This window comes from Humulus lupulus, chromosome 6, assembly GCF_963169125.1.
Source record: "Humulus lupulus chromosome 6, drHumLupu1.1, whole genome shotgun sequence".
In the NCBI taxonomy this organism is placed as follows: domain Eukaryota; kingdom Viridiplantae; phylum Streptophyta; class Magnoliopsida; order Rosales; family Cannabaceae; genus Humulus; species Humulus lupulus.
Window position 1 is genome coordinate 57,097,656 of NC_084798.1, and position 25,156 is coordinate 57,122,811.

General features: G+C 39.9%; 1 non-coding gene across 1 annotated transcript; it reads right to left on the minus strand.

Moving 5' to 3' along the window:
• Positions 1-444: 444 nt before the first annotated feature.
• On the minus strand, positions 445-551 carry LOC133787394 (small nucleolar RNA R71). Its single transcript, XR_009872419.1, has one exon. It is a non-coding gene; the product is annotated as a small nucleolar RNA R71 (small nucleolar RNA).
• Between the last annotated feature and the right edge of the window lie 24,605 nt (positions 552-25,156).

The window sequence follows — 25,156 nt, forward strand, 5'->3', positions numbered from 1 at the left end:
TCGTCGTTTTCTTCCATTCGTTCAACACACTCCCGATTCACTGAGATTTCCCGAACCACCCACGATGGCTCATCAAGATGAAGTCCAACCAAGAACGCTACAGGAATATTACATCCTACGCGTACAGCCACACCTTCATCCATAATGTATCCCAACAATATGCCAAATTTCAATTTCAAACCCGGCATGATTAACCTCTTACCAACCTTCCATGGGTTGGAAAATGAGAGTCCGTACGTGCATATACGGGAATTCAAAGAGGTGGTGGCTACATTCAACAACCGAGATGATGTCACCAACATTGTGAGATTGAAATTTTTTCCTTTCTCTCTCAAAGACAAAGCAAAAAGCTGGTTGTATTCCTTAAGGCCTAGATCTATCGGAACATGGGACGAAATGACAAAAGCATTCTTTGCCAAATATTTCCTGCCTCATAAGACTAGTAGCCTTAAGAGGCAAATCTCTACCTTCATTCAGAAAGACCATGAAACTTTCCATCAGGTCTAGGAGATGTTTAGAGATTTGATAAATCAATGCCCACATCATGGATACGAAAGCTGGCGTCTAATCAGCTATTTCTATGACGGTCTCACAACCGAACAAAGACAATTCATACAAATTATGTGCAATGGAGAATTCCTTCAAAAATATCCCGATGAAGCTTTCAAGTACCTCGACGATCTTGCTGAAAAGTCCTACACATGGAATGGACCGAGTCCTATGGAAAAGTCACGATCAATTGGAATCTACCAATTAAAGGAAGATGACAACATCAAAAGCCAAATTGAATCACTGAGACAAGAATTCGAGGCTTTCAAATCTCAAGAAGGTACAGGAATCCATACGGCTGAAAGGTAGACACACGAGATCCATGCTTCATATGTGGAGGGACGGAACATCAACCGCAAGAGTGCCCAACTCTTGGTGAGCTAAGAGAAGGAAATGAGGAACACTGCAATGCTTTAGGGGATTACAAGAAGCCTTATAACCCTTTCTCAAACACTTAGAATCCTGGTTGGCGCAACCATCCAAATTTCAGTTGGAAGGATTCAAACCAAGCATCTAGAAGCCAATGGAGGCATGAGCAGCAACAACCACCAAAATCATACATTGCTCCTCAAGATATCATGTAGTCAAGTAATTCTCTAGAGAATACTTTGCGGATTCTTGCACAAACTCAAATAGCCTCAACTCAAGAGCTTAAAGCTTGTTTCACACAAATGGTAGAGGAAATGAAGGACATGAAAATCCAAATGACAAAGCTAAACACTACTTTAGCGATTCAAGAGCATGGGAGACTTCCCGCTCAACCTCTAATCAATCAAAAAGGGCAACACATGGCACAAACCTCCTCCTATGCAGATACAAATTTCAAAGAGGTTAATGCCATCTCTACTCGAAGTGGTCAAAGTACGATTTCACAGTTAACTAAGATAACGAGTACGTCAATGCCCGCTCCAGATAATGATGTGCCAATAAGCATTCCAGTAAAGGCACCCTTTCCTCAAGCTTTGAAATCCATTGGAAAGGTACTGGAAAATCATGGTGAAATCCTAGACCTTTTAACACAAGTGAAGATATGTGATCAAACAAGTGCCGGCTTATGCCAAGGTTATCAAGGATTTGTGCACTGTTAAAAGAAAGCACCATGTCAAGAAAACTGCATTCTTGGCGGAACAAGCTAGCGCGGTAATTGACTGCAAGACACCGCCTAAGTACAAAGATCCTGGTTATCCCACCATCTCATGTCAAATTGGGGAGCAGGAATTTGGTCAAGCACTTCTAGACTTAGGAGCAAGTGTAAATCTCATTCCATATTCAATATACTTGCAATTAGATCTAGGAGAACTCAAGCCCACATCCGTGGTGCTACAAATGGCCGATCGATCAATTAAGAAACTTCGGGGAATAGTAGAAGACATTTTTATTCAAATCGAAAAATTCTATTACCTTGTTGATTTTCTCATCTTGGACACTCAATCTGAAGTGAGTATAGAGTCCAAAATTCCCATAATTCTCGGTAGACCTTTCCTTGCAACAGCAAATGCACGCATTAACTGTAGGAATGGTCTCATGAAAATCTCTTTCGAGAACATGACTCTAGAAGTAAATGTTTTCCACATTGGCAAACAACCACCTGATAACGATGAGTGTTTCCAATCCTATTTGATCGATACACTTATTTCGGAAGAGGTTGAATTGAAATACACGTCTAGTCATTTTAATCACATCTTCCAAATTTCAGAAAGTTCTGAGCCCGATGAGTCTAAAATCAACCCTGAAATCATCAAACACTCACAAGCTAGAAGAACCATGTTTTGGAATCCAATCTTTGAGGAACTCCCTCAAGATTGAGAAACACCAAAACCATCCATTGAACAAGCTCCTCAACCAAAGTTGGCCCAACTTCCTGACGGTCTAAATCATATTTTCCTGGGAGCTGACAACACTTTTCCTATCATAATATCTTCCAAGATCAATGCCACACAAGAGCGCCAACTCATTAATGTATTGCAAGAACAAAGAGATGCATTAGGATGGACAATAACTGACATCAAAGGTATTAGTCCATTAATTTGCTCCCATCACATTCAATTGGAAGACGGGGCTATACCACGTCGTGACCCTCAAAGAAGATTGAACCCAATGATGAAGGAAGTAGTTAGGATTGAAGTCTTGAAAATTCTTGATTCTGGCATAATATATCTTGTTGCTGACAGTAAATGGGTCAGCCCAACTCAAGTTGTTCCCAAGACATCTGGGGTAACAGTTGTACAAAATGAAAAAGGGAAACTTGTTCCTACCAAGGTCACAACTGGGTGGCGCATGTGCATTGATTATAGAAAATTAAATGCAGCCACCCGCAAAGACCATTTTCCACTTCCATTCATCGATCAAATATTGGAACATGTGGCTGGTCATTCTTTCTATAGTTTTCTCGATGGTTATTCAGGGTATTACCAAATCGAGATTTCCTTAGAAGATTAGGATAAGACCACATTCACTTGTCCTTTTGGTACTTTTGCCTTTCGGCGCATGCCATTTGGCCTGTGCAATGCTCCAGCCACTTTCCAGCGATATATGATGAGCATATTTAGTGATATGATCTAGAAATGTATGGAAATATTCATGGATGATTTGACAGTCTTTGGAGATTCCTTCAAGTCAAGCCTTCTCAATTTAGAGTCTGTGCTTAAACGTTGCAAAGAAAAGGGCTTGGTACTCAACTGGGAAAAGTGTCATTTCATGGTGCCATCAGGTATAGTCTTGGGGCATGTCGTGTCGGAATGAGGAATTAAGGTTGATCAATCAAAGATTGAACTCATATGAAAGCTGCCCACCCCCAAGACTGTTAAAGACATTCGATCTTTTCTTGGGCATGCAGGATTCTATAGGAGGTTCATACAAAAAATTTCAACAATTGCTCGCCCTTTGTCAAACCTCCTAGCAAAAGATGTTGTGTTCAGTTGGACACCTGAGTGTGAGGAATCTTTTCGAACACTCATTGACAAAATTCACTTCCGCCTATATCATTTAGCCACCAGATTGGAACTTACCGTTCGAAGTCATGTGTGGTGCTAGAAATTATGCTATAGAGGCCTTCTTAGGTCAAAGAAGGGAAGGGAAGCCCTTCATTGTCTATTATGCGAGTAGAACTCTTAACAGTGCTCAAATGAACTATTCTACCACTGAAAAAGAGTTACTTGTTGTAGTATTCACACTTGGCAAGTTTTGTTCCTACCTGATTGGTTCACCTATCATAGTCTTTACGGACCATTCCGCTTTAAAATACATCCTTTCCAAAAAGGATGCTAAGGCGCGTTTAATTAGGTGGATCCTCATGTTACAGGAATCTGATCTGACCATAAAAGACAAGAAAGGAGTTGAAAACGTGGTAGCGGACCACTTATCTCGTCTTGAATTTTTTGATTCCGCTAATGGCCCAGCCATTCGAGATGACTTCCCTGATGAACATCTCTTCGCGGTCACTAAGTTGCCATGGTACACTCATATCATTAATTACTTAGTAACTGGAAAACTTCCAACTGCATGGAGTGCACAAGATAAACGTAAATTTTTGGTCGAGGTTCGTAACTTCTATTGGGATGATCCATATCTTTTTAAGTATTGCCCCGACCAAATTATGAGACGTTGCATTCCAGATGATGAAATTTTTAGTGTCCTGAGCTTTTGTCATAATGAAGCTTGTGGTGGTCATTTTTCTATGAAAAAGACTGCTGCAAAAATCTTACAGTGTGGTCTTTATTGGCCCACTTTGTTCAAAGACACTAACAATTTATGTCGATCATGTGAAAGGTGTCAGAAATTGGGTGCCCTATCCCGACGACATATGATACCATTAAACCCAATTCTTGTAATAGAAATATTTGATTGTTGGGGGGTAGACTTTATGGGACCATTTCCACCTTCTTCTGGCTATACATTCTCCTCGCCATAGACTATGTCTCAAAATGGGTGGAAGTTGTGCCTTGTCGAAATAATGATAACACAACTATTGTGAAATTCTTAAAGGAAAATGTGTTATCTAGGTTTGGCACACCTCGGGCTATCATAAGTGATCAAGGCACCCATTTTTGCAACTATTCTTTTGAGACCTTAATGCAAAAATATGGTGTAATTCATAAGGTTGCATTGCCTTATCACCCACATAAAAATGGCCAAGCTGAGTTAGCCAACCGAGAAATTAAGCAAATCTTAGAAAGGACGGTTAATCCTGACCGCCAAGATTGGTCCTCACGACTTCTCAATGCTCTCTGGGCATACCGCTCTGCTTACAAAACTCAACTTGGTATGTCTCCTTATATGCTAGTCTATGGTAAAGACTGCCACCTTCCTGTTGAGCTAGAACACAAAGCTTATTGGGCAGTTAAAAGCCTGAATTTTGATCTCAAGGCGGCAGGACTCAATCATAAGCTTCAGTTGTCAGAAGTTGAAGAATTAAGAAACGATGCTTATGAAAACTGTAGGATCTACAAGGCCAAAATGAAAGCGACCCATGACAAGTAGATCCTCAGAAAATAATTTGAGCCAAACCAACGAGTGCATCTTTATGACTCTCGTTTGTATATCCACCTTGGCAAGCTGAGATCAAGGTGGACTGGCCCATATGTTGTGAAAACCGTCTTTCCCAACGGTGTTGTTGAGGTCATAGACCCAACTGATGGGAGAGAATTCAAAGTAAATGGCCAACAACTGAAACACTACATAGAGAGGGTGACCCAACCTGAAGAAGTCACTCTCGTGGAACTGGTTTACCAAGTCTAAGTAGTGTTCCAAATTGTTTGCACATAGGTTTGTTTTCTGTTTATTTCCCCTTTGTCATTTTATTTTATTTGTTATCATTTTGTGTTTTCAGTTTTTCATGTTTTAGAGAATCAATATTCGCTATATCACTCGACGCTCGCTATCCAGGTGTTCTCTTTCCCTGCTCTTTTACATTTATTATCTTTTGAGACATTGAGGACACTGTCAGATTTTGGTTGGGGGTGGTGAGCATATTCATGCACGTTCATGTTGATTTTTGTCATATTAATATTTTCATGGTAAATTTTTTGAAAATTACTTATTTATTCTTGCAAAATGTTACTTTTAAGTCAATTTTTGTTATCTATATTACTAAGAATTTCTCTAGAGTTACCTAATGCACATGCCAAACATTGTGGTAAGATGGTTGTTAGCACATATTTTCTTAGAAATTTACCATGTTTAAGTAATTCATTCTTTTGTGTGAGAAGTGAGACTTGAGAAAACAACTTTTAAATTTTTATTGATTCTTAGAAATGGTTATAATTATTTGGACAAGGTATTGTGGTATGAATGGATGATGTTTTAGGGATAATATTTTCTATAGACAAATCTTATTAGAGAGCCTTTTATTATTTTATTCATGAAAAATAAAATGAAAAAAAAAAAGAAGAAGAAAAGAGAAAAGAAAAAAGAAGAAAAAAAATAGAAAAAAAAATGAGAAAGACACAAGAGCAATATTTCTATCATTTTCAATTATGTTGTCTCTTGTGTCCAAAAAAAAAATGTGTGTTTATTAATTTCATGTTTTATTTTATGGCTCTTAGAATAAATGTAAAGATTGTCTGTTTAACTTAAAATCCCGAAAAACTGGTTTTGTGGTACTGTTTATGGTGGTTGTCCAAATAGTTTATTTCCTATCTTCGTTTCAATAATGATTTAAGAGTTTGTCCTAAATATATACCCATTTGATGAGTGTTTACTTCTTTTCCAACTCCATGAGTGAAACCCTTAAACTTTAAATATTTTCAATTACATGAGAGAATAATGGAGTTGAGACTTTTACTTGGCATAATTTCGAAGGCTTTATGTGCTATGGTTTGTGGTAAGAAGGTTCAAGTTTGGTGCACACACTCACAACTCTAGATTTATTCAAAGTAATTTTGATAACTATTGTTGACTTATTACTAACATTTTGTGTGAATACTTAAGTTCTTTTATAATTTTTGACCTGAAATATATCATGTTGACATTTATTATTTCGCTTGAATTGCTAGAGACTAGCAATAAGCTGGTTGGGGGTTGTGATTAGTGCTAAAAAATATCATTTTATTAGTTTTAAAGTTTAAAATAAATTAATTTTTAATTAATATTTTCATGGATTTATTGCCATATGTTTTATATTTGAAAATATTAATTTTGATTTAATTTGTGTTTAATTTTCAAGAAATAAAATGTATTTTTAACACAAACAAAAAGAAAGAAGAAAGAAATAAATATAATTGAAAAGAATGATGATAAAGTGGTATTTTTGACAAAACTAAGCCCAAAATGGAGCCCAAACCCAAAGCTTCAGCAAGTGCCACACTGCCAAATGGCAGCTTCCCATTCGCCCAGCCAACCTCCAGTCGAGCCGAGCCGCGCACCTGCCACCTGACGCCTGACACGCTGCCAGTTGCCGAGCGAACCACAACCCGCCACCTGTCCCACTCGTCAGTCCATGCTCCCCACGCGCCCGACCACGCCTGCCACTCCACCTGACACGCGTCTCCACGCGCCTGACCACTCCACTAGCCGCCTGACACCTTTTTGCCGAGCTCCTCTCACGGGTCGACACGTGGCCTCCTTGTCTCCCATGGATCAACAGCATTTTCCCCACTTTGCTCCAATTTTGCAGCCATTTCCCCCACTATTTTGTACACGAGTTTCCGCATCTTGTGTCCTATTTTCCACTATAAATAGAGAACCAAATGGAGTAAAAACTCATCAGATGGTGGAATTAAGTGTGGAGAGTATAGTGAGAGAGAAAAACATTTTTGTTCTTATTTTTCTTTCATTTCTTTTACATTACTTTGAGTGAAAGCAATGTCTATTTTAGGCTAAATTCTCTTGTGGAAAGGCTAGAGTGAAGTTCATGTTTCACATTATATTTTTAATATATTGATTCTTTATTTTGTTCTTCATTTCTATATATTTGTTACAATTAAATTTATTTTCTTCTAATTTTTATTCTAAATTTATTAGTGCCTTTTACATAAGTCTAGTCATGCTCTTCTTATGTAATTTAGGCTTTTAATTTAATTTAGGATATTTGTTATATTATATGCTTTTTATTGCATTCCGCCATTGGTATTTTTTTGCACTAAGGTATATAATATGATAGGTTTTTAAAATTAGAAGTTAGTATAATTTAATTAAAGAACATATTTTAAGGTGAGCTTTATTATATATATTTTCCAACTATAATTAATGGTGTAGAATTATAGTTGAGTAGAATGAATCAATTTTATTAAAATATATATATGTTTGCATGAATGAAACTTATGCCTTCCATATTTTCTTTCTGATTCTAATTCCTCGATTTTATTCATTTAATATTTATATTCTTTTTCAAAGTTATATTATTTCAAAGTTTATTATTTCTAATTTACTAATCTTTCTTTTTACTTGTATTTTACCTCTCTGTGGATACAACATAGCCCGATTACTACTTCGACCGCTTAGGAGTTATTGGGAAATATCACTCATGTTCAGATCCTTCTGAGTGAAAAAAGTACTTTAGACTCTTGTGATCAATATATATCTAACACTTCTCACCATACAAATAATGCCGCCACACCTTCAGTGCAAAAACAACTGCTGCCAGCTCTAAATCATGCGTAGGGTATCTCTGTTCATAATCCTTCAACTGACGTTATTCATAAGCAATCACCTTTCCTGTCTGCATAAATACACAACCCAGACCCTATCTCAAAGCGTCACAATAAACCACAAATTTACCCTGATCCTTAGGAAGGCTCAAAACTGGTGCAGTGATCAAACTCTCCTTGAGCTTCTGAAAACTGTCTTCACACTTGTTCGACCAAACAAATTTCTGATTCTTGCATGTCAACTCTATCAATGATGATGCAACCTTGGAGAACCCTTCCACAAAGCATCTGTAATAACCTACCAAACCCAAGAAACTTCTGATCTTTGAAGCATTCTTCGGTCTTGGCCAATCTCTGACTGCTTCAACCTTCGTTGGATCCACCTTAATACCATATTTACCGACTATGTGACCCAAGAAAGTCACCCATGGCAACCAAAACTCGCATTTCTTGAACTTCGCATACAGCCTGTGCTCTCTCAACCTCTGTAATACCAACCTGAGGTGATGCTCATGCTCTGGCTCGGGGTACCAAAAACGTCCCCGAGGGAAAAATGATAAATTTCCCCAATATTCCCTCCTAAAATCTCTAACTTCAAATATATCTCCAGTTATTTATTTCCATAACCCAATAACCCAAATAAATGTCTATTACCCGAAATACCCCTTGGCTCACCCCGAGACGGGTATCGGGTCCCATTGTGACTTTCCAGCTAACTTGCTCCCTAGGATCGCCTCGTGCAGAGTAACCCAAAATAACCCACATAATAATGTGGTCTCTCACATATATCACATATATGCGCATAAATACACAAGCATGCCCGCATAGGCCAAATTACCAAAGTCGCCCTTCTAATAAGAAGCGGGCCCACATGCATATTTAATACCCCTAAATATGCACATGTAGTCATATTATCACGTAATTCATATAATAATAATTAATATAGCAATTATTCACGTAATTTCATATATTGTCATCCTGGCCCCCTAATCAAGGCCCTAAGCCTTATTAGGAAATTTTGGGACATTACATCAGCGTTGAGGGCTAGGGACCTATTACAAGGAGGTTGTATAGGTTTTCTAGCTAGTGTGGTGGATACCACTAGAGTTACACCACTGGGGCCAGGAGAGACAAGACTGGTATGCGAGTTTGTTGATGTGTTTCCTAAGGATTTACCGGGACTGCTGCCGCACAGGGAAATTTAGTTTGTCATTGAGTTAGCGCTGGGTACAGAGCCAGTGTCAAGGGCACTGTATAGGATGGCTCCGGCTGAGCTAAATGATTTGAAGATATAGTTGCAAGAGCTTTTAGACTTAGGATTTATCAGATCTAGCTTCTCACCATGGAGTGCTCCGGTTTTATTTGTGAAGAAGAAGGATAGAACTCTAAGAATGTGTATAGACTACAGGGAGTTGAATAAGTTGACCATCAAGAACAAGTACCCCTTACTGAGGATAGATGACCTGTTCGACCAGTTGTAGGGTAAGATGGTATTCTCGAAGAATGATCTTCGATCTGGTTATCACCAGTTGAGGACCAAGGATAAGGATGTTGACGGTGAGAACTCGTCAACTAAGTTGAGTTGGAAGAAATTATCAAGTTAGGATCGTCAATAAAAAAGCTATAGAAATCAAAGCAATAACTCAAGAATTATGACATAATAACAATGGAGAAATCAATCAATCTTTCATTAACTCTCAAGCCTTTGCTACAGTAAAAACTTCCAACCCCGTTTCAGGTGGTGTTAGAGTTCATTTTATAATAGGCTCTAATGGCCTTATGTACATAGTGGTCCAGGAGACCATGGGGTACATAAGTACTATGTCAGGGGAGTGGCTTCAGAGGTTGTGGTCATACATCCAGTACAGGAGCAGGTGTCAGGAGAACGCCTCCACTACTTGTCTGTACCCATGTCTGATGAGTGGTGGCAGGCATAGTGGCACAGGAGGTAGTGGTGTCGGCTCTGACCTTTGGCCGTAGACGTACGGACCATGACTCTTATCCCAGTAGTCCCACTGGCACTGGTATCTGTACTCAATACTAGGTCGTACAAGTACGTCCCATTCGACTCGTACTGGAGCCTCTAAGCATAGGGGTCTCAAGGTGTAAGGAATGGGACCCTTGGTGTGTGTTATGGTCCTGGCATGAGGTGGAGATCTTGGGTCCTTGGCACGAGATGCCTGAAGCCTCCCGAGGTCACTCACGAGTCTGGTTGATAGGCATGTGGCCTTGACGGATGTCTAAGGATGCGTAGCGAGACGCCCTCCTTGCGACCCCCTTGGTGACTCGGCTCCCTAGCTGCTCACGAGGCCCCCCTTCCTCTCGCTAGGCCACGCGAGGCCATGCTTGGGCGAGGCCATGCAAGGCTATGTGAGGCTATGCTTGGGCGAGGCCATGCGAGGCCATACTTGGGCGAGGCCATGTGAGGCTACACTTGGGCGAGGCCATTTGAGGCCACACTTGGCTGAGGCCACGCGAGGCCATACTTGGGTGAGGCCATGAGAGGCCACGCTTGGACGAGGCCATACTTGGCGAGGCCATGTGAGCCCACACTTGGCTGAGGCCACGCGAGGCCATACTTGGGCGAGGCCATGCGAGGCCACGTGAGGCTATGCTTGGGCGAGGCCATGCGAGGCCATACTTGGGCGAGGCCATGGGAGGCCACACTTGGGCGAGGCCATGCGAGGCCATGTGAGGCCACACTTGGCTGAGGCCACGCGAGGCCATGCGAGGCCACGCTTGGGCGAGGCCATACTTGGCAAAGCCATGTGAGGCCACACTTTGCTGAGGCCACGCGAGGCCATACTTGGGCGAGGCCACGTGAGGCTATGCTTGGGCGAGGCCATACTCGGGCGAGGCCATGCGAGGCCATACTCGGGCGAGGCCATGCGAGGCCATATTACTTGGGCGAGGCCATGCGAGGCCATATTTGGCTGAGGCTACGCAAGGCCATATTACTTAGGCGAGGCAATATTTGGGGCCATGGGCGCGACGCCGAGAGGCTCTAGCGAGGCCACGGGCGCGACGCCGAGACGCTTCAGCGAGGCCACGGGTGCGACGCCGTGGGCACTCCAGCGAGGCCATGGGCGCGATGCCGAGGGCACTCCAGCGAGGCCATGCGGGCTTGGACGTGAGCCTATAGGTGATGGAGCGTGAGCCGATGTGCGCAAGATCACCTTGCGCGGCATGATCCTAGGCCTGCTAGGCCATTGCGAGAAGGTGGCGGATCGATCGCCTCGTGGCTCAAGTATGCACTTGGGCCTCCGAGGGACCTTAGCGCATGTCCTAGTTCTTTTATGGGTGCGGAATATTGAGCGTCCACAAAGGATATTTCGAAGATGACCTTCCGTACGAGGTATGGGCATTATGAGTTCTTGGTCATGTCATTTGGTTTGACCAATCCCCAACAGTGTTTATGGATCTGATGAACAAGGTGCTCAAGGAATTCTTAGATTAGTTTGTGATTATCTTCATTGATGACATCCTAGTTTACTCCAGTTAAAAGGCATAGCATGAGTAGCATCTCTGATAGGTATTATAGAGATGGAGAGATCATCAGTTGTATGTTAAGTTTAAAAAGTGTGAGTTGTGGTTACCGGAGGTGACATTCCTTGGATACATTCTTGGTGGAGATGGGATTAAGGTAGATCCAACCAAGGTAGAGGCTGTTAGGGATTGGCCGAGGCCAAGGAACGCCTTGGAGGTTAGGAGCTTCCTTTGACTAGCAAAATATTACAAACGGTTCGTGGAAGGGTTTTCAAAGGTTTCCATACCATTGACTGAGTTAACACGGAAGAATCTGAAGTTCATCTAGTCAGAAAAATGTGAGGGTAGCTTCCAGGAGTTAAAGCAACGATTGCTTACTACTCCTGTGTTGAGCCTCCCTTCAAAGGGAGGGAAGTTTGTAGTGTTCTGTGACGCATCGAGACTGGGATTGGGATGTGTATTGATGCAAAATAAAAAGGTTATTGCCTATGCATCACGGTAGTTGAAGGCATATGAGCAGCGATACCCTACTCATGATTCAGAACTAGCAGCTGTGGTGTTTGCTGATCATAAGAGTTTGAGGTATTTCTTCACCCAGATGGACTTAAACATGAGGCAGAGACGTTGGATGGAATTGGTGAAGGACTACGACTGTGACATCCTTAACCACCCAGGAAAAGCTAACGTAGTGGAAGATGCATTGAGCCGGAGGGGCCTAGGACAGTTGTTTAGTTCGAAGCAGATATCGAAGGAATTAGCAGAGGAGATGGCTAGAGCGAGGATAGAATTTTTTGTGGGCCAGTTGGCCAATATTAACTTATATTCTACCCTCTTGGAGAGGATAAGAGAGGTTCAGATGGATGATTCACAGTTGCAAGAGGTTAAAGGCAATGTCCTTGCTGGAGTAGCTAAGGATTATTCTATTTCAGAGATGGGTTTACTGCGATACAAGGATCGGATCTATGTTCCGATGGATATGGGTATTAGACGAGATATACTTGATGAATCCCATACTACACCATACTCACTCCATCTAGGCACCACGAAGATGTACCAGGATCTACGAACTTTATATTGGTGGCCTGGGATGAAGAAGGACGTGGTTGAATATGTGGCCAAGTGTTTAACCTATCAGTGGGTAAAGTCTGAACATCATCGACCAGTGGGGTTGTTGTTACAGCCTTTGGGTATTCCCAAATGGAAGTGGGAAGATATTACCATGGATTTTGTGGGAGGTTTACCCAGGACAGTGGGGCAACATGACTCGGTGTGGGAGATAGTATACATGTACACCAATTCAGCTCACTTCCTGCTAGTGAAGATGACGTATACTGTGGATCAATACACTGAGTTATATGTGAGAGAGATTGTACATCTCCATGGGGTTCCTAAATCTATAGTATCATATTGGGATCCAATATTTACCTCCAAGTTTTGGGGTGGTTTGTAGAAGGCTATGGGAACTCAGTTGAAGTTCAGTACAGCCTTTCACCCTCAGACAGATGGATAATCTGAGAGGAAAATTTAGATATTGGAGGACATGCTTAGGGCGTGTGTGTTAGACTTCGAGGGGCCTTGGAGAAAGTACCTTCCGTTGATTTAATTTTCATACAACAACAATTATCAATCAACTATTGGAGTAGCTCCTTACGAGATGTTATACGGAAGTGTAGATCACCCATTCATTGGGATGAGATGGGGGAGAGGAAGTATTTGGGACTGGAGATAGTTCAGAAGGCTAACGAAGCTATTGAGAAGATCTGAGCTTGAATGCTCGCTTCGCAGAGTAGATGGAAAAGCTACGTTGATCCTAATTGTAGGGACATGGAGTTCCAAGTGGAGGACCACATGTTTTTGCGAGTTTCACCATTACGATTGGCTATAGATTGGCTATGCCACCATCATTATCAGGAGTTCATGACGTATTCCACATCTCTATGCATCGGAAGTACGTCTCAGATATGACTCATGTGTTGGGATATGAGGATTTAAAGCTACAGGTCAATTTATCGTATGAGGAGCGATCGGTTCAAATCCAAGATTGGAAGGATAAAGTTTTGAGGAACAAGACAATTTCTCTAGTCAAAGTCTTATGGAGGAATAGCAAGGTCGAGGAAACGACCTAGGAGCTAGAGTCAGCTATGCAGGATCAGTATCCTGAGTTATTCAGGTAAATTTCGAGGACAAAATTCTCAGTAGGAGGGGATAGTTGTAACGACCCAAAAATGCTAATAGGGTTTAGTGCCTTGATTAGCGTGCCAGGTGGGCATAATTGGGTATGTGTGTGATTAATTGATTAAATGCATGACTATGTAGCACGCATGATTTATATGATTATATGAATATATTTATATGCATGTTTATGAGTATTAAATATGCATGTGGGACCCTTCTTGTTTATAAGGTCATATCTGTAATTTTTGCATGTTAAGGGCATAAATGTGATTATATGTGTTTAATGATTGAGACCACATAATTATGTGGATATATTTGCAGTATACGACTCGAGGCGATCCTAGTGAGCGGATTAGCAAAATAGTCACAGCAGGGTATAATACCCGGTTCAGGGTGAGATTAGGGGTATTTTGGGAAGTTTAATGTATATTAGAGATTTATTGAGTAATGGGTAAGTATTTGGTAATTAGTTGGGCATATCAGGATTAATTGGAAATATGTAGGACGACTCGAGAAATTAGTGGGAAATGGGGCAAATGACCGTTTTGCCCTTATGGGCAACTAAGGGCCCCAGATAGTTTAAGGGGTATTTGGGTCATTTTAATTAAAGATATGGTTAGAAAGCTTCTAGGTTAGCCTAGAAGAAATTAGAACACTCTCAGCACTCTCTCTCCCTCTCACTCGCGTTCTCTCTCTCCCTCTCTTGTGCCTAAGGGAGTTTTGAAGATTTGGAGGAGGAAACCTAAGGAATTAAGCTTGAGGTCTGGGAAAACTAAGGCTAAGACTTTGGGGAGCAACTCAGGATCAACATCAACATCAGCATCATCAAGGTAAGGTTTCAAGTCATAAATTGTTGAAAATTCTGCTTAGGTTGGGACATGCATGGGGATAATTGGGTTAGCAACTGAGTTTAAGATTTAAGGGAAGTTAAGTTGGTGTTTTAGGTTATATGTGTGTTTTTTTTAGAGATATTAAGAATTCTGGACCTGGTTTTGATTTAGGTCTATAGCTAGGTTGAATTTTGAGGTTGTAGCTGGGAAAAACGTTGGAGAAACTCAGATATTTCTGGGTTCACAGGGTCGCGTCGTGACCTAGTTCATGGGCGTCGCGACTTGCGTGCCCCAGAAGGCTCTGGGAGCTTGCTGACCTATGAGTGTGCCACAACCCTAGGGGTAAGTCACAGCCCACCTCCCCCCTTGAAGCAAGAGGCTGGCGCCTTTGACTTGAGGCACCCTGTGACACTTAGGGCCAAGTCGTAGCCCACCTAGGCAACCATAGCCTAGGTTGGTTTTTAGGCTTGGGGACTTAAACCTAAGCGCTCGGGATGAATTCTACTACCCGGTTTAGAAGAATTCGAGGTCTCGGGGACTAGTATTTGTTTCCAAAACATTTAATTGGATTAGAATTTGATAGTTATCCATTGTTGCTTATGACTAGGGTTACCGTTAAGGCTCAGGACTGAGGATCGTGTTCGAAACCGCTCTTTATCCTTCGCTCAGGACTTAAGATAAGAAAATTGCACTCAAGTTGTTGTGAAGGGACTAAGATACCCTGTAAATGAACGTATGTGTTCTGTAATTTATATATCTATTATGCGTAATGTAAAAGTATGGCCTAAGGGAGTCGGGGCTGATGATAAGCGTATTGAACGCAGCTTGGCCTAAGCGAGCCAGGATCAGCTAAATAACTAGAGGGCTCAGTCTAAGGGCATCAACACCTAAATAATGTATTAAATATTGAAGTATATGTTTATCATTCTTAGCTTAATGCTCGTATTCTACTGATTAATTGAACTGATTGGACTAAAGTTTACTATATACACGTGTTGCTATCTATGCTTGTTTATTATGGTTTTCTTGCTGAGCCTTGGCTCAGGGGTGCTACGTGGTGCAGGTAAAGGCAAAGGAAAGCTGGACCAGCCATGAGTTGGAGAGTTTTAGGGGCAGTGTGTACAGGGATTAGAGCTCCAAAACTGCATTTTTCCATTTAGACTGCCTTTTGTTGTATTAATCTTGAGGGTTGTATCTGCCAGGTAAAAACTATTTTTTGGGATCTCATGTATCAAACACTTGTTTTAATGAAAGTCAACCATACTACGATCAAAATGTTTTAACCCTAACTTGTCAGTTGACTTTAGAAGCATATTTATGTCCAAATGACTTGATTAGCAAGTCTTGCACTATTTTAAACACACAGTGTAACGGTCTTGGATACCCAGGGCATTACATGGAGGCTAAATGATCTATTTATAGGATTTAAGGTCAACCTCTCCACCTTGATGCTTTTCCCATTTTTCTCAACCTCTATTCAAATTTTGAAGACTTCTCCAATCCTTTTCCGTACCCTATGCGTCGACCACCCCTTGTTTTTTGTAACCAAATCCTCCATTTTCTCCTTTGATGCCACACGCCCATCACTAGTGTTCAAGACCAAGTCAAGTCCACTTAGTATTGTTTTCCCCTTGCCTACACGCCACCTAGACTATTATTTCTCCTAAGTTCAAGTGTTCAAATTTATTCAAATTTCCCTCCATAAATCCTACATACTAAAGTCTATAATTTCAAACTTATATTGTTCGAACTTAGCTTAAATCTCTCCCTTTTTCTCTCTATGACTCGCAGCTAGCTTAGGGTTTATTTAAAATTTGATTTTGTCCTCTTTAATCAATGCACACGTGTATAACTAGCATTTTATCCATTTTGACCACCAAAATTAAATGTTAATTCATTTATTCCAATGTGTGACATGTTTACTATACTTCTATTGTCTTAAATAATAGACCCTTATTCTAACTAATAAAGTCCAAACTTATTATGGGCTTAAAATTAATACCATAATTACTCATAACTTAGAAAATTACCATACTTAAGGAATCATCTCATATCCACATCAAAAGTAGTGAAACATAAATAATTATAGAAAATAGAAAGAAAGAAAAACTGGTTATTACAGAGCCTCCCATGTCACTTTTCTCTGCCCCTTAACGTTACACTCAAAGGTCTAGAATGGACCTCGTGGTTGGGATGACAATATAGTCACATGCTATTCGCACGTAGAGGAACTAATGCTGCAAACCATGCTGCTATAAATACAGCTTTTTCCTTTTCCAATTATATTATATTTATTTAAATAAAATATTTCTTAAGGATGAGCTAGCCATCAATCTTCAAATATATATATATACATGAGTGAGAGATACTAAATCAATTTTAACTTTGAATTAAAATTTGTACTTCAAAATGGATAAATTGAATAGCATGAGATATCTAATTATTCTTTAACAATGGTATTCATGGTCATTGGGTTTGGGAAGGAGATTGTAACGTCCCAAATTCGCTAATAAGGCTTAGTACATCGATTAATGTGTCGGGAAGGCATAAATGGATTAATACGTTAATTTAATTGAATATATGTGTGATTACGTGGCATATATGAATTATATTGTGATATGAATACTTATACATGTTTATGTGTATTAAATATGTATGTGGGCCTATTTTCGGTAATAAGGGAATTTTTGTAGTTTTGACTCGTTGATGGTATAATTGTAATTATATGTGTTATATGATTGAGACCACATTATTATGTGGATATATTTACGATATTCGACATGAGGCGGTCCTAGTGAGCGAGGTAGTGGGCAAGTCACAACGGGGTCAAATACTTGGCTCGGGGTGAGCCTAGGGGTATTTTAGTAATCTAGTACGTTGTCTGGGTTTATCAGGTAATGAGAAGTTATTTGGTTATTATTTGGGTATGTCGGGATTAATTGGGAATCTTAAGTGAACTTTGAGGTTTAGCGGGAAAAGGGTGGTAAAAAGATGATTTTTCCCTTGGGGGCGTTAGAGAACCAAGGTAAAGGCTAGGGGAGTTTTGGTCTCTTCCCTAGCCTTGGGTCACCTTAGTACTAGGCTCTTGTCGAAGCTAAGGAGAACATAACACTCTCAGTTCATAGTCTCTCTCTCTCATTCATCTCTTCTCTCTTGGGCACTTAGGGACTTTAGAAATTCTTGAGGAGAAAGACTTGGAAACTTAAATCTTAGTGCTAGGTATTGATTTAAGGTGCAACTAGGAGGTCGAATCCCAGTTGAGGTAACGAATAGGGTCTTGTAATCTCTGACTTTCCATTTTTCATTTTTGGTGTTCTTGAGCTTCAAAGCTCAAGGTGGGATTTATGAGTTTTTGTGGGGATTTTGGGTATATTGTGGTGTTATATTGTTGTTCTGAATGAATTTCTTAGAGTTTATAACTACATTATGGGTCTAGTTGTTATTTAGGATGATTTTTGAGGAATTGGGCTCGGTAAAAACATTGGAGAAAATTGGGTTTGCAAGGTTGCGCCGTGGCGCTGTTCTTAGCGAGCACCGCGGTGCTTGGTGGGCTGTGATGCGGCCCGTGTCTAGGGAAGTAAGGGAATTGGCTCTCTGACTTGTAGAGAGTTGCGACACTTGTGAGGGGCGTCGTGGCTCAAATTGGGGATTTTTGCCAAATGGGGTTTTCAAGCACTGGAAGTCAAACCTAATGGCTCGGGAAAGACTCTACTACCTAGTTTAGTAGAAATCGAGGTCCCAGAGGCTAGGAATTAATCTCGAAGTTTTAAATAGTTTAGTGCTTGATGGTTATCTATTATTATGTTGTGATTAGGTTGTACCGTTAGGCTCGGGGGTAAGGATCACGCTCGAGATCGCCATATGTTATCTGCTCGGGACACAAGGTAAGAAAACTGCACCCTGGTAGTAATTAGGGCTTGTGTAGCGACCCAAATTTGCTAATAAGGCTTGGGGCCTTGATTAGCGTGCCTTGAGGGAAATAATTGTTATATGGTATAAATATATGTGAATTTAATGAATATGTGGTTAGAATGCATGTTTAGGCGAATAAATATGCATGTGGGCCCCATTTGGTTGTTAGAGGCATATTTGTAACTTTAGCCCGTTGAGGGCCTAAATGTGATAATGGTGTTGTATCTGTGATGCACGTTCCGAGACGGTCCTAGGGAGCTGTTTAGCTAGAAAGTCACAACGGGGTTAGCCTTATTAGCATATTTAGGACGCTACAACTATCCCTCCTTAAGAAATTTCTTCCTCGAAATTTACCTGAATAACTCGGGATATCGATCCCATATATCAGACTCAAGCTCCTAACTATCCCTCCAAGGCAATGGTCTTGTTCCGCAAGACTTTATCTTTTCAGTCTAGAATCTGAACTGGCTTCTCCTCATAAGACAAATTTTGATCCATCTCTATGTTTTCATAACTTAGCACATGCGTAGAATCTGATACGCACTTCCGGAGCATGGACACGTGAAATATGTTGTGAACCTCTGATAAACCTAGAGGCATAACAAATATGTAAGCTACCTCTCCAACCCATTCCAGAATCTCAAAGGGGCCAACAAACCTAGGACTTAACTTGCCTTTCACTCCAAATCACTTCACTCCTCTCAAATGAGCAACTCGGAGGAACACATGATCACCGGCTTGAAACTCTACACTCCTACATCTCAAGTATGGGTAACTCTTTTGTCGACATTGGGAAGCGAGCATCCAAGCTCTAATCTTTTCAATTGCCTCATTGGTCCTTTGAAAAACCTCAGGACCTAAGTATTTCCTCTCACTCGTTTCATCCCAATGGATGGGTGATCTGCACTTCTTCCCATACAACATTTCATAAGGGGCAACTCTGATAGTTGCCTGATAATTGTTATTATAAAAAAACTTAATCAAAGAGAGATACTTACTCCAAGATTCCCAAAAATCCAGCACACAAGCCCACAACATATCCTCCAGTATCTGAATCATCCTCTCAGTCTGTCCATCCGTCTGAGGATGATAGGCGGTACTAAACCGTAATTGCATGCCCATAGCCTTCTGCAAGCTCTCCTAAAACTTAGAGGTGAAGGTGGGCTCCCTGTCGGATACTATCGACCTCGGAGCCCCATGAAGTCACACAATTTCTTTCACATACAACTTAGTATACTGCTCCACAATATGTGTTGTTCTAATAAGCAAAAAGTGAGCTGATTTTGTGTAACTATCCACAATCAACCACACAGAATCATGTTGTCCTACTGTCTTCGGTAATCTAACCATGAAGTCCATGGTAATATCCTATCATTTCCACTGTGGAATCCCTAGAGGCTGCAGCAACCTTGCTGGCCTTTGATGCTCAGCCTTCACCTGCTGACAAGTTAAACACTTGGCCACATAATTTACTACATCCCTCTTCATCCCCAGCCACCTATAAACAATCCTCAAATCCTAGTACATATTCGTCATACCCAGATGTAAAGAGTAGGGAGTGGTATGAGACTCATCTAAAATCTCTTGCCTGATACCAGAATCCATCAAAACACAAATACCTTAGTAAGCCCACCTCTGAAATAGAAAAGTATTTAGCCACTCCGACTAATACATCATCTCTGTGTTTCCTCAACTGTGGATCCTCCTTCTGTGATTCCCTGATCCTCTCAACGAGCGTAGACTAAAGAGTGATATTGGCTAGCTGACCAACTACCAATTCAATTCCGGCTCTGGTCATCTCCTCAACTAACTCTCCTAATATATGTCTCTCACTAAATAATTGCCATGGGCCCTTCCGACTCAATGAATTGGCCACCACATTATCCTTTCCCGGATGTTAAAATATATCATAGTCATAATCCTTCACCAACTTCAGCCAACGCCTTTGGCACATATTCAGATCATTCTGAGTAAAGAAATGCTTTAAACTTTTATGGTCGGTGTATATTTCACACTTTTCTCCATACAGATAGTGCCTCCATACCTTCAATGGGAACACCACCGATGCTAGTTCTAGATCGTGAGTGGGATACCTCTGCTCACACTCCTTCAGCTATCTAGACGTTTACGCTATCACCTTTCCACCTTGGATCAATACACACCCCAAACCCAGCCTTGAAGCATCGCAGTAGAGTACAAACTTTTCATTGTTTGATGGAAGATTCAGGACCGGAGCGGTGATCAATCGCCGCTTCAACTCCTTGAAATTTTTCTCCTATCTATTTGTCCAGACATAGTTGGTCTTCTTAAGCATCAGCTTTGTCAACGGTGTAGCTATTATGGATAATCCCTCAACGAACCACCGATAGTACCCTTCTATTCTCAAGAAGCTCCTAACCACTGGTACACTACCCGGCCTAGGCCAATCTCTCACTGCCTCGACCTTGGTTGGGTCCACCAAAATCCCCTCCTTACTCACAATGTGGCTCAAAAATGTTACTTGGGGAAACCTGTAGAGTCCAAGAACTTTACTTAGCTAGTTAGATAGTAGTATTATAGTATTTATAGTATTATCTTTATGACTGTAGATTTTTGGTTCAGACCGGGAATTATTTGGACAGTAATAGTAGTACTTGTAGATTTTCTATGTTTAACCTATAGTTTAAGAATATTAATGTTAACCTAAGGTTTGATTAATATGGTTGATATTAAGGATAATATTTATTATACTATAAGGTTTAGATAAGAACCAATAGGATTTTAAGCACATGTTATGTATGGGTGATTAAGGATTAAGTATTTTGAGGATTAATTTTATAAGGGTAAAGTTTGAATGCTCTAAGGTCAGTCAGCAGCTTTGAATACGTTTGAGGGCTTAGTCAAGACTGTTTACTCAATTTGAATTAAGCTAAAAATGTGTAATTTCGTGTTTAAATAATCAGCGAATGCCGATATATCGCAGCTATAGGGGGTGATATATCGCAGCACGTAGATACGGAAAACACGAAACGATGCACGACTGCCTCGGGCATACTGGCCCATGCGATATATCGCCTACAGGGGGCGATATATCGCCTCCTTCAGCATAATTTGAATGTTTTTGAATTCATTTTCCATTCAACCTCTTGATAAGTTCAGCACCTTTTTGAACGAGTCTTCAGCCTCTGCTGAACAACAATTCAAATTATTTTCACCTAAAAAGCCATTATTTTTATTCAAGTTAAATTAAGATCCTTTCATTCCTAAACTCTATAAATAGGACCTAGTACCCAGCCATTATTCACCTTTTACTCTAAGTTCAGAGGCTGCAAGTTTCTAAGTGAGTGTGAGAGTGTAAACACTTGGGTGGGAAAATCATAAGCTTGATCATCATAAGCTTATCAAACACTTGGGGAAGTAAGGTTTCATAGTATTTCGGTTCGAGGTTTAGATTGGTCTACAAGTCTTCAAGGTATTTCTACACCTTAGTTCATTGGTATTATTTTATTTTAAGTTCTCATAGTCTTCTACTCAGCCTCTAACCTTAATCTTTATTTTGGTTAGGAAATCTAAGTTCTTGAGCAAAAAGGTTTTGGTAAGTATTTTTTTCAATGGTTTAGTCCTTCCATTCCTTTCATTTCTCTTCTTCTCTATACTCACTCTTTTTCAAATGGTTCTTAGGAGTGTTCCAAAGTCCCACCTCTGTCCTCTTATCCCGGTATTTTGGTAAGGAAAATAGGATAGAAATTCATATGTTATATGTTTATATGTTATCTTATGTTTCTTATGTTATGATAAGTGTTATGATATGTATGTTTGTAGGCTTGGGCTTATGACCCATATGACTAACAAGACCCCAAATAGATTATGGGCATATGACCTGCTTAGCTAGTATGACCCCACTAATCTCATGGGCATATGACTTGTTTATTCTATGGGACCCCAAGTAATAATGGCCATTATAGTATGTGTATGATATAAGTGTAATAAGTGTTATGTTATGTTCTTATGTTTCTTATGAAATTTATGTATATGAACTATGTGGTAGATTTTCCTTGCTGGGCATTAGGCTCATTTCTTTTTGTTTATATCTGCAGGAAAATAGCTATAGTGGCGGGTAAGATTCGTGGATGCTTGGGAGAATGTGTATCGGTGATGAATGGATTCAAGGAGTCGAGAGTTCGATTTCGAGGATGTAGTCTTTTATTTATGGTTATGTGTAAGTTTTCCACACCTATTTATGTAATTTCTTTTCATTTCAATTAAGATATGTTTTCTTTTTAAAATAATGGGATCCCATATCCTGCTTTGAGTTATGTAAGTTTGAATATTGGTTTTTACAAGTTTTTAATAAAGTATGATCTTTTTCACTTGTAAGTTCTATTAAAGATTAGGGTCTATGTATAGTTTTCGTTAATGGTCCAAAGTCTAGAGTAGTTGGGTCATTACAAAACCAAAACTCACATTTGCTGAACTTAGCATATAACCTATGCTCTCTCAACCGCTGTAGTACCAAACGAAGTTGTTGCTCGTGCTCTGTCTCTGACTGGGAGTACACCAGTATATCATTGATGAATACGATCACAAACTTATCCAAATAATCCTTGAAAACCTTATTCATCAAGTCCATAAAGGTTGTTGGGGCATTGGTTAATCCAAAGGACATGACCAAGAATTCATAATGTCTATACCTCGTATGGAATGCAGTCTTTGGTATATCCTCCTCCTTAATCCTCAACTGTTGATAGCCAGACTGAAGGTCGATCTTAGAGAACACCGTCTTCCCTTGTAGTTGGTCAAACAGGTCGTCGATCCTGGGCAGTGGATACTTATTCTTAATGGTCAACTTATCCAACTCTCTATAGTCAATGCACATCCTTAAGGTCCCATCCTTCTTCTTGACGAACAACACTAGAGCACCCCATGGTGAAAAACTAGGTCTGATGAATCCTAGATCCAGTAACTCCTGCAACTGAATCTTCAGTTCCTTCAACTCTGCTGGAGCCATTCTATAAGGTGTCCTAGATACTGGCTCCGCCCCTGGAGCAAACTCTATGATGAACTCGATCTCTCAGTGTGGTGGCAACCCTGGAAAGCCTACTGGGAATACATTAGGAAACTCACACACTAGTCTGGCCTCATCCAGTCCAACTAAAACAATCCTAGAGGTATACACTATATTTGCTAGGAATCCTATGCAAACTTTTTGCATTAGGCCTCTAGCCTTCAATGCAAAGATCATAGGTGTTGGAAAACCAATAAGAGCACGCAACGAAAACTCATGCACGGTGGACCCATTGTTGTCTATTGAACAACACAACAACAATAAAAAAGATTCATTAATCATATAAACAATTTATATGACCAAGAAAAAAATCCAGAAACATTATCATACAATACTATTAATTATGCAACAAATATGTATATAAATATACAATATATTTATATAGAACATATATACACAAAAAATCAAGAACATAAACTTTTACCTCTTGAAGCCTATCAAGTGTCCTTGAGTCATTTCGTATTTTTGTCGATCTTTCTATCCAAAGCTTTGAGCACTCAAACCACGATCTTTCAGAGTGTTCTCTACACCTCAAGATGTGTGTGGGCACATAGAGAACAAGTGTTTGTATTTTAGGAATCAGAAGTATTTCTCAAGACATGAGAACTTAGATTATGGTCTGAGAATGGCTAGAATAAAGAAGAAAAAAGAGAGTTTTTGTCTAACAAAAACCTTTGAGAACTATTCTTAATTGTGTATTGTGTTGTTATCTCATCATCTTTTTTTTCTCTTCATCTTCCATATCATATATATATATTTATATTACCTTATTATTCCAAATAATATAATGATGATAATATTTGATTTTAGGTAAATATCTAACTTACCAAATTTGAAAAAACTATTTTTAAATTATTAAATAATTAAATAAATAATATTTGTATAGTAGTACACACATGGCATAGTCCTTGGACTGTGTCAGGCGTGTACTGCTATTCCCTTTTCAGGGATTTTGCATTTTGCATTTTTTTTATTCAATTATTTAATTAAAATCAATCTCCCACAAAATAAGGGGTTGATATTTTTAGGGAAAAGATGACAACCATATTTCAAAATTTAAATTCTAAATTCAAATTTATGATCATCATTATCATCATCTTTCAAAATTCAATAAATCAAAAACTATTTTTGACTTACCAATTTTATTTTCTCCCACTCAAATAAAATAATTTGTTGGCGTCGTTTTTCGTCAACTTAAACAGTAGAGCAATTAAGCAAATGGAAAATGGAGCGAATGAATTTAAAGAGGAAGATAAGAAGGTTTTTATGTGGTTCAGCAGTTAATTCTGCCTAGTCCACGAGTCTATGTTATTAAGAGTTGGAGTTTTCTAGAAATTCTTCAGAGATGAACTACCCAGAGCTTTCTCTCAAGAAGTCAGAAATCAGAATTCGATCCCTTACAAGTGGCCATTCCTCCTCTATTTATAGGGAAGGTTACAGAGTTCATTCCCACATATTTCAAGAAGATATTCTATATATCAATTGAAATAATGATTTTAAATGCAATATCTCCTATATACATGGAAACGTCCTAAGAAAATCAAGAACGGATAACAGATTAAATGGTATCCCTT